This window comes from Rhinolophus hipposideros (assembly GCF_964194185.1).
Source record: "Rhinolophus hipposideros genome assembly, chromosome: 10".
Lineage (NCBI taxonomy): Eukaryota > Metazoa > Chordata > Mammalia > Chiroptera > Rhinolophidae > Rhinolophus > Rhinolophus hipposideros.
This window is the reverse complement of record NC_138056.1, coordinates 73,138,562-73,159,980: the sequence shown is the minus strand read 5'-3', so window position 1 is coordinate 73,159,980 and position 21,419 is coordinate 73,138,562.

Here is a 21,419-nt window from a genome sequence, read left to right as displayed (position 1 = left end):
TGCTGAATATCACTACAGTCACCTTAGAAGTGCTTCCCTTGGGAAGCTATGCACTGATGCCAGCACCTAGTCCACCCTTCAAAGCAATTTTGGAACTCTTTCTGGAAAGGCCATCAGAGCTGTATTGTATTACTTTGAAGTCCTGAATGTCATCCTTTCAATATTTTCCTTATCTTCGGGTAAAGAAAGAAATCATTGGGGGCCAGATCAGATGAGTTGGGAGGGTGTTCCAATACAGATATTTGTTGCTGGCTAAAAACTTCCTCACATACAGTGCCGTGTGAGCTGGTGCATTGTCGTGATGCAAGAGCCATGAATTGTTGGCAAAAAGTTCAAGTCATCGAATTTTTTCATGCAGCCTTTCATCATTGCCAAATAATAAACTTGGTTAACTGTTTGTCCAGTTTGTACAGTTCATAAGGAATAATCCCTCTGATACCAAAAAAGGTTAGCAACATTGGTGCAACTAGTTTGCAAACTTAATTGTCAGACCATGCATGTGTGTAAGCGTGCACTCGTGTGTGTGTATGTGTGTGTGTGTGTGAGAGAGAGAGAGAGAGAGAGAAACAAAGAGAGAGACGGGAGAGAGAGAGAGAGACTTTGGTAATTGGACTTGAAATTTACTAAGCCAGTAATCTCAGTAGCATTTATTGAAGGGTTTTCTTTTTTTTTTTTTGATACTAAATTTATACTTGTGACAAGGTGTATGGTTGTGCGTGTGTTCTAAATTTTCAATACCATTGGTGGTTAGAATAGTATAAAAATATTTCATTATTCCACTTTCCTAATACTTCTGATAGTTTAAATTTAAACCTTTTATTTCATTTTTAATACTTCTGATAGTTTAAATTTAAAACTTTTTTTTTCATTTTTAATTACGATTTTCTTTGGGTATACTATAGGTTCGCTTTATTTGAATATCTTAAAATTTACCCAGGATATCATTGGATTTGCAGTAATTTTACACATTAATTTGGGAGTACCTCTTTACTGTATTTACTTTTTTGAACATTATAAAAAAGCTTATCCAATTAAAAATATATCTATATAATACTTTTGTGCACATATCAGCTAAAAATCCATAGGAAATCAAGACAAATGGAAACATACATCCACATAAAAACTTATATAAACATGTTCATAGCATTATTATTATTCTTTATAGGCAAAAATTGGAAACAACCCAAATGTTTGTCCATCAACTGATGAATGGAAAAGTAAAATGGGGGAGTCATTCAATAGAATATTATTTGGCAAAAAAATAAAAAGAATTAAGTACTGATACATCCTAGTACAACATGTATGAAACTTGAAAATATGCTAAGTAAAAGAAGTATGTCCAAAGACCACATGTTGTATGATTATAATTATGTAATCATATTCCTTCATATATATAATATTATACATATGAAATGTCCAGAAAAGAAAAATCTTTTGAAACGGAAAATAATTACCAGCTGCTTAGGTCTGGGAGTATTGCAGGAGGAATGAAAAGCGATTGCTATTGGATTCAGTGTTTCTTTTTGAAGTGATGAAAATATTCCATAATTAATATGGTGATAGTTGCTCAACTTTGTGAATAGGAAAAAGAATTGAAGCACACACTTTAAATGGATAAGTTGTATGGTATATAGATTATATATCTCAATAAAGCTCTTAGAAAATGCACAGGATGCCCTAATATACCTGTGCATAGTCATACGAGGTATGACAATTAAGTTCATGAACTCGTCACTGTGCACTTTTATTGGCAGCACTGTACAAACAACTCGGTCGAGTTTCATAATCTTGGTGTATCAGTGCCTCACAGCCGTGTTCTTGTCGATGTGTGGTGGTGTCTTGCTGAGTGGTGCTCATTATTGTGTTTTGTGTTTTTGTGTGCTGTCACAAGAATGTCTGAGCTTGAATTAGAGCAACAAACACACATTAAATTTCTTGTTAAACTTGGCAAGAGTGGAAGTGAAATGAGGGACATGTTAGTCCAAGTTTATGGGGATAATGCCCTGAAGAAAACGGCAGTGTACAACTGCATGAAGTGTTTTTCTGAGGGGAGAGAATGAGTCACTGATGAGGAGAGGTCAGGGCAGCCAGTAATGAGTAGAATGGACAAAAACATTGCACAAATTTGTCGAATTGTGCATCAAAATCATTGGCTGACTGTGAGAAGCATAGCAGACAAAGTAAACATCAGTAGAGAAACAGTTAGGAAAATCTTAACTGAAAATCTTGGCATGAGAAAGGTGTGTGCAAAAATGATCCTGAAGGAGCTCACCAATGAACAAAAGCAAAGGAGAGTCGAAGTTTGCCAAGACCTTTTGGAGAGGCAAGACAATATTTTGGGCTGTGTTATCTCTTGTGATGAAACATGGGTGTACCAATACAACACTGAAACAAAGCCTCAAAGTGCACAATGGAAGACAGTCAATTCTCCAAGACCAAAAAATTCTGTCAGTCCAAATCAAGAGTCAAAATGATGTTGCTAAGGTTTTTCGATATCAGGGGGATTAGTCATTATGAACTTGTACCAACTGGACAAACAGTTAACCAAGTTTACTATTTGGAAGTGCTGAAAAGGATGCATGAAAAAGTTAGACAAAAATGAGCTGAACTTTTTGCCAACAATGTATGGCTCTTGCATCACGACAATGCACCAGCTCACACGGCACTGTCTGTGAGGGAGTTTTTAGCCAGTAAACAAACAACTGTATTGGAACACCCTCCCTACTTACCTGATCTGACCCCCAATGACTTCTTTCTTTACCCAAAGATAAAGGAAATATTGAAAGGAAGATATTTTGATGACATTCAGGACATCAAGTGTAATAAAACAACAGCTTGATGACCATTTCAGAAAGAGTTTCAAAATTGCTTTGAAGGGTGGACTGGGCACTGGTATTGGTGCATAGCTTCCCAAGGCGAGTACTTCAAAGATGACTGTAATGATATTCAGCAATGAGGTGTGTAGCACTTTTCCTAGGATGAGTTTGCAAACCTGATTGTCAGGCCCCTAAGTACCCCTGCTTCTCTGCAAAAGTAACAATTATCCTTTATTTTTGTATTTATTATTTCCTTGTATGTTTTTATACATAGTACAAAACATCGTTGCCAATTTGAAACTTATGGAGATGTTATATTACATATATTCTTTTAGAAGTTTCTTTTTTCTCTTAATGTTATATTCACAAGATTTATCTATGTTGACCTGTAAAGCTAGAATTCATTCATTTGGTCAATTATGTAAAGAAACTGTAATTTATTTATCTATTCAACTCTTGTTGGATATATAGGTTATTTCTGTCTTCTACTACAAACATTGCCCCTATAGACACACAGCATTTATAATTTTCAGTGACTAATGTGGCAAATTCTCACTCTCTTTTATTAAAAGGTCTTTGTTTTTTTTGCAGTGTTATGATCTGCTGTAGGAGCCATTTATGCAGAGATTCTATCCAGGTATTTCATGTTGGTTGTTGCTATTATGAAGAGATCATTTCTCCTACCATATATTTAACTGGTTATTAGTAGTCTATAAAAGGTTATTTTAAAAGTATTCATTTTGTTGACTTTTTACAATAAATTCTACGTGTATTTCTTTGATCCTCTTGAGTTTTCTAAAATAGTAGAATGCAATCTCCTCTTTCCAATAAGCATACTCCCTATTACTATTACATGACTCATTGTATTAACTAGGTGTTTCAGAATTATGGTATCAGAAGGATTGTCATTTTCAATGTCTCTAGTCTCTCCCAATTAACTGTCTAATGGATCCTAGTTTAAAAGAGATATTTTCCATCAGCATAATAAATTATTTTCTATTAAAAGTTTATTAACAGTTGCTTCATTTATTTCAAAATCTATAGCGATTATAGCATGACATATTAACCTGATATTAATCTCTTGACATATTAACCTGATATTATCCATAAATAGATTTGTAAAAATATTTGTCAATATATTCTAAGTCATTATTTAAAATACTGGTACAACAAGATTATGCAGATGTTTCAAACATTTATTTCTAATCTGTCATTTATTCCTTAACAAATGTCCCTTAAATTATTTTTACTTGCAAGACATTTGCATTTCCTTACACTCTCCATCTCCTAGTTTCCCAGTTAAAACTGTTTAATGAGTTATTTATTTACATCGTACTCCCTGCTATAATTTTCTATGTGGGAGATATTTCATCATTTTTATCCACCTATAATTCCCTATGTAGGGTCTGGTGATTGCTCAGTAACCCCATGATAATGACATGATGACAAATACCTTGAAAATTGGGATAATGATAATTTATGCCAATTCACCACTTTCTGATTAATATATAGTTTGTAATAGGACTGTGTGTGCAGGTTGTGGACACACAAGGGTGGGCAGCCCCTGGGATGAGTAGAAGCCAGACTAAGGTCTCTCAGCTCTCCTCACCAAGCTCTGTGTCTCAGTCTCATGGGAGCATTTCTCCTCATTTGCCAGAGATACTCTGTGGGGTAATAGTAGCCCCACAATCTAGGAACAAAATTAGGCCACAGATTGTTATCTGATTTTTGTAAATCTTTATTTCATTAGAGGAAACAGTTAAAGAAGCCAAGAATATGCTTCTAGAACAGAAACATTACAACCTCCATTACTGGGGTGACATATAATTTATTATCCAAATAGGGACATTTTTGCAAGTGAAAGGAAGAATTTTTAATAATTTCACTGGGGAGCCGGCCCGGTGGCTCAGGCGGTTGGAGCTCCATGCTCCTAACTCCAAAGGCTGCCAGTTCGATTCCCATATGGGCCAGTGGGCTCTCAACCACAGGTTGCCAGTTCAACTCCTGGAGTCCCGCAAGGGATGGTGGGCTCCGCCCCCTGCAACTAAGGTTGAACATGGCACCTTAAACTGAGCTGCTTCCCAGATGGCTCAGTTGGTTGGAGCACGTCCTCTCAACCACAAAGTTGCCAGTTTGACTCCCGCAAGGGATGGTGGGTTGCGCCCCATGCAACTAGCAAAGGCAACTCGACCTGGAGCTGAGCTGCACCCTTCACAATTAAGACTGAAAGGACAACTACTTGAAGCTGAATGGCACCCTGCACAACTAAGATTGAAAGGACAACAACTTGACTTGAAAAAATGTCCTGGAAGTACACACTGTTCCCCAATAAAGTCCTGTTCCCCCTCCCCAATAAAATCTTGGGGAAAAAATAATTTTGATACAGGGGAGTTAGCATGTCCCTAGGTAGACAGGGAGGTCCCTGGTGGAATAAACAAAAGACAGGCATATTCTAAAACTTCAGGTTTTGAAACCACTCCACTCCAGGACATTATGTCACAAGGCCTTGAGGTTAATCATAAAATTCCTCTTGGCCTGACAAATGGAACAGATCTGATACATAAGAGTGGATTACTTTGTTAATTCCTTTAGAATGGACAGGCAGAACAAACCTGGTAGATGAATTTTATTAGAAGAAGGAGCCAGTTCCCTCCTTCAAACAAGTTCCCTTCTTCAAACAGCTCCCCTACCCCAAGCAGGCAAGAGAAGGTATAAAAGTAAGAGCTTTTGCCTCAGTCATGGGGCACCCCCATTCGGGACCCCCTCCTGCTCAGGAGCTGCAACCTCTTCTCCTGCCTCTAACAAACTATCCTCTTTTTAAAACTTTTTGCCTCTCCCTGGCCCGTGTTTCTATTCTTCAGCTTCACGAAACACTATCCCTGCCCACACTCAGAAACTGCTAGCAAATCCAACATCACCTACATCATTTTCACTGAGCCAACAAGAGTAAATTTAAACCTATCAGGGCAAATCAAGACATTTGTTCAACCAAGCCACAATACATTTGAGTACCTACTTGTGGAAGACAAATTTTTTAAAAAAATGAGACAAAGTAAAAGAAGGCAAGAGTGAGACAAAGATAGTTCAGTGTCTGGCATAGCAGATGTAATTTAAAAAAGATTAAATAAAATCTCAGTGGGGAGGATCCATATTTATAAAAAGGTTAAGTGGTATGGTCTCCACTTATAAAAATGTTTATTCAGTCTCTCTATATATACCTTTCTCTATCTCTTCTCCTCACCCACCCCCATCTCTCTCTCTTAATAGATGTTATAAAGATAGAAATGTCAGAAAGAAAATAACCCTTCTTTTGTTTCATTACAAAAATAAATTCCCTATGATGTTCATTACAACTCTGGGACCCCTAACTTAGGTAATTCGTCCTTGGAACACCTTTTATGTTAACAAGAATAATTAGAAGAAAAAGGCATTTCAGGCCTATAAGATATATATTATAACCATAAATATGTCAAATATTTATCTTACCAAAATTGAAATGAATTTTAAATCACATTTATCTTTAAATATATCAAGCAGGTCTTTGTGATATTTTATTTTTTAAAGGAGAAGAGAAAAATATTCTTCTCTAATTATATTTAAATTACTGCAGAGTTCTTTAAATCTTACATCTTTGTCACACTTTTCCTCTGAGTTCCCTGTTGTAATGAAACCTTGTATCTGATGATTTCAGGTGCATGATGAGTCCAAGCAATGGGAATTGTTGGTCATCTTGTCACCTTTTTGTCAATAGCAGGAAATATTTTCTTTCAGTAGTAATTTTCAGTCATTTGTCTCTTTCTTTATTTCCTATGAAATAGAATGAAGATGGAAAAAGCATTAAGAGCTTCTAAAAACTGCCTACAATTTAGAAGGTTCTTTTTTGGCAAAGAATTGCTACTTATTTCATCTGTTTTGTAATCTGTGAAACTGCTTCTTAGAGAGACCCAATGGAGAAAGATGAAGACAAAAATTAAAATATTACTTAGGACTTTCAAAGTGGGGCCTATCAATTGGGTTTTGAATATTCTAATGAACATTATTTATTAAAATTAATAATTCTAAAGGACTATTTAGTTGTCTACTACAAGAATGCAAACGCTTTCTATTCTGAGAAAAGCAGAATTGAAAACTTTACATTTACCTTTAGAAACAAAAAATGAGTCTGTTTAAAATGAACTGAAAAGCTAATAAGGAAGAATTTCTCCTCCCTCTTTTAACCAAGTAACCAAGTAATTAATTAATGTCACTCATTTGTTCATGTAGCCATTTATTCAACAAACATACATGGGTGCTAATTATGTGCTGGCATCAAACTGTTACTGGCACAGGATAGAAATCAAAAGAGTGGGTGAAACAGTTTGCAGAGAAAGAGGTTTATTAAAGCAAGACCTGATGCACCATGGGAGCACACTCTGAAAGAGGATGGATGTGGCTCCTGTCCTATGATGCCTGCTAGGTAGTCATTGGTTTCAAGGTGGTCACAAGATATTGTTTCCATGGTTAATGGTCTCTGCCAAGGGAGGTCCTGAAAAACAAAGGCTTACACAAATCAGTCAGCCTTTGTCGTTTAAATGACCAGTCCTCAACTGCCTGCTGAAGATATTATCTCTTTCTTCCTCAAAAATGTGGGCGCTGAGTTAAACCTTAACTAGAATGTCAGCAAGGAGGGAAGGGGTCAGACCATAGTTAAAATGAAGTCTGTGTATTAGACCAAATAGAGTCTCCTTTCTTTTAGCTATTTTATACCGTTTCCCCAAAAATAAGACCTAGCTGGATAATCAGCTCTAATGCATCTTTTGGAGCAAAGATTAATATAAGACCCGGTCTTATTTTACTATAAGACCGGTCTTATTTTACTATAATATAAGACCAGGTATAATATAATGTAAAGTAGTATAATGTAATATAATATAATGTAATATAATGTAATGCAATGTAATGCAATGCAATACAATACAATGTAATATAATATAATGAATACCGGGTCTTATATTAATTTTTGCCTCAAAAGACGCATTAGAGCTGATTGTCCTGCTAGGTCTTATTTTCAGGGAAACACAGTACTCTCAAAACTCTCTCTCCAGATTATAATCTGGAGAGTGGTAGGTAGGACTGTGATATGTATTCTAGACCCCAAAGAAGAATGCATCGTAGACAGGATAGGAAATGATGTAAAGGAAGGAAAATAGGTATGCCTAGAAAATCTGCATGTATAGTAAATATTTTACTTATCTGAAGATTAAATTCCAGCAACTTCAAAAATAGTTATGTCAACATAAGAAATGTCTAAGCCTTCAGAGAACTTTAATGAGTTTATTTGAGTCAAACTGACGACAACTGTCAAAAGTAAAATTTCAAGGGATTAAGAAAATGCTCGGAGAATGGAAATTTTGCAGTTTATTTTATACATTAGAATCAAAAGAGGAGATGTAAAAAGGGTTACACAAAATCCATTGGTTGTAGATAAAGGGGGTGGAAGAAAGCAAAGGAGGGAAATCTCTGGGAATGTATAAAAAATAAAATGGAGAGATGCATATTTCTTTTACAATGGTGGGTACAGTAAAGTTAATAATTAACATTTTACAACACATAGGGAGGGCAATCCAGGGAACCAGGAAGGAGATAACAATGAGGGGTTCTGTAGTCTCTTGCTCTGGTGCTGTGGATTGTGCCCTGAGGTGTCTGGAAAAAGGTATCACTCTGACATTCTAAATGTATGTTATCTTAGATGCAAAGGGACAAAAAAAAAACAGGCTCACTTAAGGTAAAGACTGACCTTCATCAAGGAAGCTACAGGCCAAGCATGTGACTACCCTCCATGACTTGCTTTTTAGTTAAGAATTTTTATGTTTGGACCTCCCTATGTGGTTAACGTCAATCTGAATTTGTAGAGCCTGTCATGCTGGCCTTCCCTGAGCTTGTCAGGGTTAGTACGTGGCCCTTTTTTCATCCATAGTTAACAGTAATTAATGGAGATCACGAATTCTTATGGTACATGACCCTTCCCACATAAAGTTCTATTAGGCTGAGATTTGGAGAAAAAGTAATATAAATATTGGAAGTCCCTATTTGAATAAAGAGGAAGAAAATGGAACTGATTTTCTTACCTATTATGGTCCAAACGTTATGTTAAGTATGTTCAATCACATGATCTAATGTAGTCAACACAACAACTATGCAAAGTAGTCTCACTATGTTTGCATATGAAATAAAAGGCTCAGAGGATGAGTCAAACCAAATTTGAAGCTGCGTGTGAGCTCAAAGCTCATAAAAATGATAGCACTATCAAGGTCATCCTCTGATGACTTCTTGTATTTTAATATTATTTATGTACATTTATGCAATTGGTAGAAAAAGAACTGAGTTTCACAAAAAGCAAAAAATATTGGGGAAGAATGGGGAGAATATTAGAGATTGAAAATATATATCTTGTTTTAAAAATAAGCAATGTTAACCAATTTGGCTACTTAGGGTTGCTTTTGAGACACCATGATTTTCATTTCCAGGCACAGTAAATTTTTGAAAAGGACACAGTGCTGCTTACCAAACAAAGACCTTGGTCCTCCCTAGCATTCTTCTTTTCATCTTATTTGTGATGATTTTCAGGATGCTAGAGTCAATGCTGACATCCTGGTCCTCAAAAGGAGAGGAGAGATGTCAATTCTAAATCTAACCCCAATCTCTTTTCTGCACATTTTTCTTAACTGTCGTGGATGCTCACTCGCTCGTTGTGAAAGAATTCACGAGGTAGGTAGAAATACAGAAGGAAGATTTATTAAAGTAAGAAGAGGGTCAATTGGGCAGAGTCTGCTGTAGACTACTGCCTCAAGTCTTTGTTTTGTCTGAAGTTCTATAATTTCTAAACAGGAGTAAAGTGCTTCAGCCTGTGGTGGAATCTTCTGTTGTGTTCAGCTTTGTCCATTGGGGTGGTGGAAGGTGTGGTCAAACTTGTTATCACAACCTTTGCATATGTTATGTAGATTTAAACTGGAGTCACCCCCCACTCCGAGTCAAATGGCTCATTCCTGTTTACCCATACCTGTCTTGTCAAGGTTGGTGGAAAGAAAAGCAGGTTCATCACAAAATGCCCACATTAAGGGAAGACAGTGGACTACAAAGACTGCCTTCTTGCTCCCTACCCTGCAAAAGCTTTCATAGGCAAGAAAGGAGGCAGAACAAAGGAAAAGAGAAGTTGGTCAGGCAACCCCAGGAAAAAAGGTGCTTCCCAGAGGCCAGCTGCCACAAACACAGGAGTGGATCCCATACAGATGTAAAAACCTTTCCCAAGTCACTGGGCCAGGCATGCACATGGCTGAAGTAAATGGAACCATGGAAACTGGTATACATAGTAACTGTATAGTAAACAGAATCATTAAGGTTTGGTTGTAGAAAAGAGACGCAAAGGACAGAAAGAAAAATATACTTTCAAAAAGTCCCACGCTAAATTATACTTCTTAAATTGAATTATACCAGAGGTCCAAATCTCAAAATAGAAGATACAGTGTCACCATTACAATCCCCTCTGTCTTATCATTAGCCTACTGAGATGGTCACCCATTACGGTTTAAAGGACATCTAGCATTGTCCTTTACTACTTAATTTTGACTACACATTTTTTCATTTACATTGGAATGTATTGTGATTTGTTTATACAATTTTGGGTCAAATATACAATGGGGAATGAATAGGGAAATCTAAATCATTTTTGTTGTTGTTTTATCAGATGCTATCACTTACTTATGCAACAACAATAATGGGGGGAAAGATTATAAAAATGTTATTTTAATTTTTTCCTTTCTATCTACTTATAAAATGATTGTTTCTAACCTATGCCTTTCCTGTTAGTGCTTGATATGTTTTTCCTGCTCTAACTCAGAGTTTCTCTTATAATATCTTTCCTCCCCTCGTGGCATGGCATGAATCTCTGGTCATTCACAAAAGGTGAAAGCATTCCCAGACCCTACAAAGGAAGTTTTTATTAATGTTAGGGCAGAGAGAGAATGCCCATGGCAGTGTCCAAAGACGAGGACTGCTTCGGGTAGGGAGGGGAGAAACACCAGTGGGGATGGGGGGTCGCCAGGGCAGAGTCTGACAGACAGCTACATCTAACTTCAGGTTAGCTCTTTCTTATATTAGAAAGGGAGAGTCAGTCAGTCAGTTTTGAGGGCTGACATCCTTCCTGGGATCTGGTATGTTTGAAAACGAGGTTATCTTTGAACTCTGGACTCAGACTCAGCCATCAAGGCCTGGAATTATGTGTCACCAATAAAACCTGCAAGAAGTTGTAAATTGGATTCCAGTGTCTGGGCTCTTGAGGATTAAGAAATTGTTCTTTACCACATTAGGATGTTGTTAATTAATGAGGTATGGGTTTATTTGAACAAAGGAACAAACAGAGTTCTTCAGTTAATCAGTGAGGGGAGAAACAAAGAGAAAACAGATGAATATGAGGATGGACGAAAATGCAAACAAACTAAGTCTAATTGTAAGTGCTAGATAGCAAGCTATGCGGTGAGTTAAACTGCAAGCTAGCTAAGTCTAACTGCCTTATTGATTCGCTAAATTTCACTCTTACACCTCCTATTCCTTAGAATTAGTTTTACAATACTCCTATTGATTTCTCTGCCTAGTGGCAAATGGTTTTATCTTATTAATTTAAAATCTTTCCAGTTCTGTATAGTTAATATTTCCCTTTCGATCTTATAGATTTTGCCCAAGATCACATTGCAAATCTAGAAGCCATACACATGCAAAATGTTATTATGAAATCATAGTTATGTGATGTAAATCAATAAGTTTTTCTTATGTTCTATAGAGATACAACTGAAATGACAAAGTGATGGATTGACAGCTACATTCCACTGGGTCCTGATTATAGAGCAATCAACTTTTTCCCTACTTTCTGGTTCTGCCAAGTATTTATTAAACTTGTCACAGATCCTTCTGTTTGTTTCATTTACCATTTTTCCATAACTAGAAAAATTTAAATGCATCGTACTATTTTCATAAAATAAGAGTATAATGCCCTTAACTGATTAGAAGTAACATAAGTGAGAGAAGAAAATCTACATCAGTAATTTCAGTTCATATAAAATTAACATTGCTTAGAAGCGTTATAATGCTTTTTATTGCCCTCTGTCTTCAGCAGCTCAAAAAAAACTTTGCAATTTTTAAGTGATTCTTCCAGAAAACTTTTGTGACAGATAGCTAATTTAACTTACAAGGAAAGAAAAACAGGGAAATTATAAGTTCAATTTGAAGCACTTAACGAACCACTGAAAAAAATAACAAATGTGATTCTATTTTCTTTGTATTTCTTTCTTTATAAAAATTTCTATAAAGTTATATTTATAGCATATGCTGTGAGCATGTTTTGTTAAGTTTCTACTGTTCTGGTAAAGTTTCTAATTTTGAAACTGCTGTTCAAATGCACTTTGCACTAATGTATAGACAGTATAACAGTCCTTATATAACAAATTAAATAAATAAAATTTTATTATGATGTGCTTTTTGCAGAGCAAGTCAAAATACAGAAATTACAGTAAGTGCATATAGTGGCAGTGATACTTCTCTTTTCTTTAAAATTTTTCCATAGTTTCCAAATTTTCCAACATGAAATTGTGTTGTTTTAAGATAAAAATCACTTAATCAAACTATCTTTTCTCCTTTTGGAATTCTCACTAGAGATGATTTACTATAATCACCATGACTAAGAATGAATACACACATATATAATAATGAAATTTAAAAGCACTTTATACCTATTCTAAATTCTTAGTGTTAGCTTTTTCTACCCTGCGTCTCTCTGTATTATTCTTTAGGATGTTACTTTTTAAATTTACCAAATCACACAGTAAAAGGTTTTCTACCAGCTAACTTAGGCAGGGATAAAAGAGTAAGAGTTTGGCCACTACATCAAAGTAGAGAAAGCAAGGAGGGGTATTTGTCCCCCAAAAGATTTAATTTCCTGACTCCTGAAAGTATTGCTGAGAAGCAGAAAGGAACAAAGTTCTGTTGCCAGACAGAACTGCTAAGTTGCCATCCAAACGACCTTCAGATGTGCAATCTCAATTCCTTTTTAAAGAAACATCCTGTTCAAATAATGATTATGTACGCCACATTCATCCTCATACAGGAAAGTTTATTGTGACTCATGTACTTTTTTTGGAAGAAACATCTCAATATCTGTTAAACTGAGATGAAAAAAGAATCACATTTGTAATACAAAAGAACTGTAGCACAGAGCTTGCAATCAAACAAGTCAACTAAGTTTTCCTAGAGGAAGTAGTCATAGCCTTTCAGACTGATTTTGCTCCCACATCCACAGAATGAATCCATATGTTCTCAGTTGGTTAAAGGTGTCTGCAAGATAGTTGTGGCCACTGAAAATCATGGGCAACATCCAGGTCTTTCCTTTCTCATTAATCTTAAGGTTTAACACATCTCACTCACCAATTCCCGATGCTTGATTTCCCAGACTTTTCACCTTAATTCTACCGTTATTCACACAATAACTAAAAGGATTTTTCAGATTTACCACTTAAATTTTCCTTTTAGAGCCATTCCTCCTGAGCTGAATTCAGCCGATATGTCTGCTAAAATGTACTGATCAGTCTTCTTTTATCAAACCTGTCTTTTTTGTATGCCTAAAAAACAAAGACAGCATTATTTTCCCACCTCTGCAACTTCCCAACGCAATTTTCTCCCATGTGTCAAGTTAATTAATTAACTTACAATGACAGTCTCTTTTAGTGTATGTATTCTTCGTTCCTCTATTCTTTCACACTGAGATCCAGAAAGTTGTCTTTTGCCCACACTTTATACAAATTGCCAGGGAAAAACTGCACATCTAAGAAAATTTCTGAGATGCAAGTGTGCAGAGCTGTTCTGTCCTTTCCTAAGTACAAACTTATCTTACATAAGATTGAGCCTGGGGAAAGACAAGGAGCATGCTGCATGTAATTAAGAAGTTTGTATGAATTTGTTTAATTTTCTATTTCACAGGAGGTCTATAGTAAAAAAGTAAGAGTATATACCCTGATGAAGAAGAAAGGAAAAATATACTTTTGTTTAATTTCTCCTTTGCTCTTCCAAAAGTTTGTGGATAGGGCCATGAATAGGGCCATGAGCAATGAGCCCTTACCATAAAAAAAAAAAAAAAAAAAAAGCTGATATTTGAGGACATCCTTGAGAAAAATATCTGTTTTCAAAATCTTCATTATTCTTTTCAAGTTGCTAAGAGCTAGAAAAATAGATGGAAAGAGAAGGCAAGGAGAGGTCTTTGTCGCCCAACAGAGAGGGACAAAGATATGGAAGAAGGAAAGCTCCCTCAGTAGCAGAAAATTGCCTGGCTAGCTTTGGTTCACCAGAGGCTCTGCTTCCTTTGGCTTGTGAAACAAGATGGAATGACAAGCCAAGTATCCCCCTGGGCTTTTGGAACAGAATGACAAAGTCCGGAAGGATCTGGGTTTTTATTAATGCCTTGTGCTTCTTTTGTGATTATTCTCTAATTCTTGAATGGACCAAGTTTGACTGAAATCTCCTCATTGGCATGGAAAGAGCACCATGGACTATTGGTCTCATTAGGAAGGCCAAGGGGGATTTATTCAGCTCCTCTCAGAGATCAAGATTTGTTCTTAGGAACTGAGGGCTCTCTCAGTGAAAACTGGGCTCTTCATTTTTAAGGACGAATCAAATGTCTTACTGAGGGCAACCAAGTAGAGGATTCTGCACATGTGTGTAAACACAGCTGCACAGTCCTGACAGCATTAGAGTACAAGGAATAGAACTCCTTCAGAAAAAAAATCAATGAAAAGGGATCATACTTGTGGGACTAATAACTACTTAACAGGTCATTCTGGTAGGACTCTTGAGCCACAATGGGAAGGGAATGGATGACGTCTCCCACCATACATACAACTTTTGGTAATTTATTGCTTTCAGCAGATTAGGTTTTTGTTTCATTTTGTTTTTTATTACTAAGTCAATGGGCAAGGACATGATCAATGGCTTGTGAGAGGGCAGAATGCTAAATCAAAAGGAGATAGAAAAAGGGAGAGAAGAAAACGAGACAGCAATGGACCTAGCTTGACCTCTGATTGACACTATCATTTAGATAAAGGATCTGGCCAGACAAATTTTTATCAACTGCAGTGTGCCAGAGACTCATGTCCTGCCAGCAACCTAGAATTCTTTCCATGTAAGTTTCAATATAGTCTTCTAAAGATAGAATGGAGTATGCGCTGTATCATGAAGCCCAATCTCTGGTTTCCATATTCTATTTGTCAACTCACAGACCCTAGAGCAGCCCAGTTTAACCCTGTATCCCTTACTCCCAGACCTTAGTCCCCGTGTCTAAGATGTTGATGTATGCTGTCCCACATCCTCCTTGCTTCTGTGATGTGTTCTACAGACCCTTTCTCTTGTTTACAGCTCAATATCTATTTTCTGGCTGATATAGCTCCCTTTTTTCAAATCTTGGGAATATCCCGAAGCCCTCATCTTGGGGTCTTTAATAGACTCAGGAAAAAAAAAGAAAAGAAACATTACAAGTTTTTCTTGGTTACTTTACAGATAGAGCTGAGAGAAAAGGCAGACTGATCAGCCATTCCAATTTTCCAGTTATGTACCTTGCATTTTTTCCCCCTTCAATGTTGGCACTGTGGGATAGAAAGAAACAGTTTTCTTCCCTTTAAAGTTCTTTCAGCTGCTCTAATAATTAAATCTATATGAAACACATTAACAAAGAGAATGATCAAATGTAATTATGTGTATATGCATGGGAAACCAGAGACTCCCACGTACATGAGAGACTCAGAGATAGAAAGTGAAAATGAGGTGTAAATAGCATTCTGAGCTAAAAATTAGGTAGGTGCCTTAGGGCTTCAGAGGCAGGAAGGTCATTGCAGGACAATAAGAACAGAGGTTTAATAATTAGTAGTTTACCCTTCCCTGTAGGTAGGTCATAAAAAGTTATTTCTGGTGATAACTTTTATTATGGGCAAGGCCCCTACTTTAAATTCTGTAAGGATGAGGTAAAAGATGTTGGAGAGCCTTCAGGACCTCCACTGCCTTCGGCTCAAACTAATTCACATGCCAAAATGGCTCATTTTGGTGAGGCCTGTTCTTAGCCCCTATAAGACACAAGATTGTGTGAGGAGAGCCTTACAATAATGATGAAATTAACAGGCTGCCTTTGGTGATACTGCAGTAATGGTGAGATTAAAATAAAACAAATAAACCATCAATGGTAAATGGTACTTAGAATCTTTTGGTTCAGGTGTAATTGAAAATATATGATATCAACTGGTTGACAATTCACAGTTCAGCATTAAGTGCTGACGACAAAAAGAAAGAAACCACACTAGCTATGTGACTTGAAAGAAGAGACACCATCAAGAATTCAAGCCTTACCTTCTTAAAATTTGGCAATATTTATAACTCAAAGAAAATTGATTAGGGCATATTATAATGCCTACTACTATGTGCAGGGACTTCTGCTAATTTCTGCCCCTAACAGAAAATTTTATATTGGAAAGAGGTCATGCATCTCTGGAAGGAGCTGGGGATTGTGCCCCAGGTTTATCTCTTATAGATGGCTGGTGGAAGGGAGCAGAATTTGCCACCCCAAAATATGTCTCTTTGGTATGAGGATTATTTTAAGCTGATTATTTTTATGAAATTGCAGTATAGAAAAGCTTCAAAACTGAGTAGAAGTTACTATTTTGTAAAAGACATCTACATGTCTAAGGGCAATCTCCATTTGTAAGGGTCTATCCTTAGCTATGCCAAAAAGAGAAGGATGGCCTTACCTCTAGAAACTCTTATCAATACAGAAGGCAATAACTTAAATCTGCATGACAGCCTTATCCTTGTTTACTGAGCTTTGCCTGGTAAACTGCCATAACTAGCTCCTCACCCCTAACATCTTCTTTTGTCTTTAGTTGAAAATGGTATTTAAGGTGGTGTCTTTAGCCTATTTTGGGGAGTTACTCAGTTTTCCTAGGTCTTACCTATGTATTCATATTAAAATTTTGTGTGTTTATCTCCTATTAATCTGTTTTATGTGAATTTAATTATTAGGCCAACCAAAGAACCTAAAAGGGTAATAGAAGTTTCTTCCTCCCTTATAGTAATCTAGTCTTCCTTCACAGTTTGGGACTGGGATGGGGGGAGCAGGGGTGTAGAGCATGGTGTTGCATGAAGGCCGCAAGTCAGGTGACCATATCATTCGTATGCCAAACTGGGATACCTGTGAGAGTGAAAATGCATGCTAGCCATGAGGACACCAGGACAACAGGTCGATTAGGACATGGTTATCAGTTCATACAGAAAATGGGAATGGGATCCGAACTCACACAATAAGAAGAAATAGGAAGATGTCTTTGGGTGACAAGATTACCTAACAGCCTACTAACTCCTCAGGGTGCTGGGAGAAATGTGTCAGGCACTTTTTGAGGCTGTGAAAGAGACTGTGATGATCACCCCAATACCTATCCCTTATTCTTGTACAGTAATGGAACTTTATATTCGACCCATGTCAGTCCAGCTGAAGTTTGTGTTTTTCATTTGTTTGTTTTCCCTACCAGCTCTCTTGTAGCTCTCTTTGGCTAAATGACTAGGTTCTTCCAAAAGAGAAGTTAGTGAAATTTATGTGTGTGTCTGAGCCCAGGGAAGGCTGCCCCAAGATATCCCGCAGTGGGGTATTGATTATTTTAAATTAAAATCACTTGAGAAACAGCAGGAGTGGAAGGAGCTCTCTGACTCTGCTCCGTGCACCTAAAAGCTGGGGATAAATCTCCCAAGTGATAGGTGTCCTCTCTGCTCCTAGGGGCTGAAAGACAGCCTTCTCACAAGATTCATAAAATCCATGTTGAAAAAAACCTATGTGAATAAACCTTGTAATGGCTTTCCTAGTTTACTGCCTAAGTCTAAACCTTATTTAGATTCCTTTCTCATAAGCACTAACTTTCTTTGTCCTGTCAATTCTCACAAATTTATTGTTTGTCTATAAAGTATAAAAAGGTGACTAGTTAGATCATTTCACTGAGCCTCATTTTATGATCTGAGCATCATAATGTGATTTCCCCCATGCACATGTTTTAAATTGTTTTTTCTCCTATGAATCTAGCATTGTATCCATTTTATTGTTTTATTATTAGTCCAGTTGTAACAACTAGAGGGTAGAGGGGGAAATTATCCCCCTCCCCAACATATGCTACGTTTGGCTGGTGTACTTAAAATAAATAAAATATAGTCTCCCTTTTCTCTTGTTCCGTTCCATCAGAATGGAATGAAGGCAAATTGACATAAGCTGAAGCAGTCATCTTTAACCACGACAAGATGCTATAAGTCTGGATCCTCAGCACCACACGTATCAGCCCTGGGACACTTATACTCAGACTACTCAGGCTGTTAATTGATAGAGAAATAAAATTCTATTTTGTTGAAGACACTGATATGTGAACTTTGTCCAGCAGCTGAAGGTGTATCCTAATACAGGGTGGTTTCCCTCTGGTGCTCTTGTCAGAGACAGGCAGAACTGTGACCTAGCTCCTTCCTTTCCATACTTGTTGGACTAAGTGAGAAGCATGCTTCGTTAGAGACTGTTACATTCTGATCGTTTTCTGAATTGTACTCTAGGTTTTTATAATCCAAAATTAATAATAATAATAATAATAATAATAATAATAAAGAGTCATTTGTGGCCTTTAAATTCAAGTTCAAATAATTTAAGAACTATTTCCTCAATGACTTTGAGATTTAATTTACATCTCAGCGCTGAGTTTGAAGTGGGAAAACCACATAACTGTCACAATTCGAACATTGTCACCGAGAGCTAAGGTTCCGTCACATCAAGGAACAGCAACTCCAGTACTTTTCTTGTTCTCAGAGACCCAAGCAGAGAAGGGATCATAATGAACTTGTCCACTGTCACTTTTCCTTGACAAATAATGGTGCTTTAACAAGAAAATTCTTTTAAACCTGGCACTCTTTATTATAGTAATATGCCTGAGGTAAATGCCTGAGGTAAAAAAGGGGCAGGATGCTGAGAGCTTTTTCAGTGAAGACATGGGATCATGGAAAGACTACTGGGCCAGGAGTCTGATAACCAATCATTGTTTCTACTTTCTTGCTCATGTCTTACTCACAATGTGACCCTGCATTCTTTGCTTAACCCAAAGAATATTTAAGGAGAAGCTAGTTACCTGAAATATTTGAAGCATTCCTTACAGATGACACATACATGCTATTGGGTGAATTAGGATGTCCAAAATATTTACAAAACATGAAAATTACTGGAAAGCAGTTTTAGTTATATGTACGGTAAAGGACATTTCTCACAATTAGACTTAACAAATTGTTCTACTTCAGAAGCTTTAAGGTTCCTGCAATAAGAAGTGCCCAAAACAGAGGATCTTCCTGGTATTCTTCTTAGAGTGTACTTATCTAAATAGAATCTAGTTATAAAAATACTTAGGTAATTTATCTAAATAGGCTTATTGTGAATACCTAGCTTTCAGTATGCATTGGAATGCTCTTTGCAATTTTCAGACAATAGTACATTAATAGACAAGAAACAGAATGCCTGAATTCCGTCAAAGATGCTGAAAAGCCTCCCTCCTGTGAGATTGTCAAAGGAGATACACACAGAGGCAACAACAGCAAAGACAAGAAAAACACTTGCTGGTTCTCAAACCAAACTTTCTTCTGGAGGAAAAAGCAGAACCAGGTCAGGTGGCCCTTAACAATCGCTCTGTCCCTAGTTCTCCAGTAGAGCCTGTCTTCCTACACAGGCTTACATTGTTCTCTCAACAAAAGCATCTATTTATCTGTTTAATGTCTTCCCACAAGGTAATGTAGGCTTGAGTAGAAAAAGGCAGTGGTAACAAGCATTCAGTTGCCCTCTCGCCTCTTGACAGGACACAGAGGATACTGTCATGCGAAAGTCCATAAGCTCCAATGGGCCAGATAAAGCTTCACACAGATGTACTGCATCAGATCTGCTCTGTGTTGCTCTCTGACTTCCAATAAGTCCTGACCCAATTTATGGGCCTCATATTGAGTGCCTGTGTTTGTAATCTCTCCATTAATCTGTTCTCTCAGACTATGATACCATAGATTTACTTAGCAATTAAGAAGGAAGCCATACCACCCCAATACAGATTCATTTTGGAAAGGAAGTTAGAAGTCAGTGAAAGAGTGTGCTGTTAGAGAGAAACCTGAGAAACTGAGAGCTGTTTCTGAAGAATTTACCAATGTATCAGCAAAATTGACCACTGCTCACCTATCTCCCCACATTCATAAATGAAAAAGGCCAAGCCAAGAGAAGGGAGACCAAGCATGATTCCTTGACTTCTAATTTTGTTAGCATAGTGAGGAGTGGGGAACCTGATGATCTCTAAAGGGAGTTGAAGAGGGAAGGTCCAAGGTTTGGCCGAGGCCTGAATTTCTCAAATGACGCAATGGATATTGAAGTATAGATACCTATATACAGAGGATGCCCCCCAAAAAATGTATACGCATTTTAAGAAAGGAAGAAAACTACTAAATTTGTAATACTCAATATATACCAATAGCAAGTCCAATAACAATATATACCAATAACAGATGAATACAAGTCATGTTTGACTTCTGCAATTACAACAGGTACTCAAAGTGGTTACCATCAGTGTCCAGACACTTCTGATTATGGAAAACTACTGCTTGAGTGACGTTGACCAAAGTGTCACATGTATACATTTTTGGCACCCCCAGTAGATGTCTATATCTGTATCTATATCTATCTATCTATCTATCTATCTATCTATCTATCTATCTATCTATCTATCCATCCATCCATCCATCCATCCATCCATCCATCCATCCATCCATCCATCCTTCCTTCCATCCATCCATCCATCCATCCATCCATCTATCATTTACATTTCTAAAGTACTGAAATTATATAATGTAGTATGAAGGCTTTTGGCATTGGGAAATAAAGAGGGCAGGCGATAGAGTCGAGGTGTTCAAGCTCTTAGGCTAAATTTTGCACAGAGACAGCCCAGAAACAATCAAACTAAAAGAAGACATTCAAGAGTTGGATTAAGGATCAACTACAACCTACAGAAATAGAAATTGTGCCGTTGAGTTCTAGAATGAAAAGGAAACCTGAGTCCAAGGAGGGTTAGTAGGTTGTAGGACCAGATGAGAAATATTTTCAAATGCTATGTCCCTAGTTAAGGAGAGGAGCTGATCATTGCCCTAACACAGACCTCATCAGCATGTGTCATAATCCATGTGCAATGCTGTCTGTCATGAGTTGAACCTTGCAGAATATTGAGACCACAAAATAACCCTTCTTAATATTTTTTAATAAAGTTTGAAACAACTTGGATAATTCTTCTTATTATTATTGGTTTTATATTATGTCATTCTTAATTAGGTTTTAAAGTGTTGTGCTGTTACAATACAACACAAACAAATACCTACATTTACCTAATTGTCTATAGTGGAGTGAAATATTCAGGCTAACTAATCAGAAAGTCAATGTGTGATTGACACTCATGCCCATGAAAATATTTAAAGGATTATATTCAACAAAAATCTCAAAGCATGTAT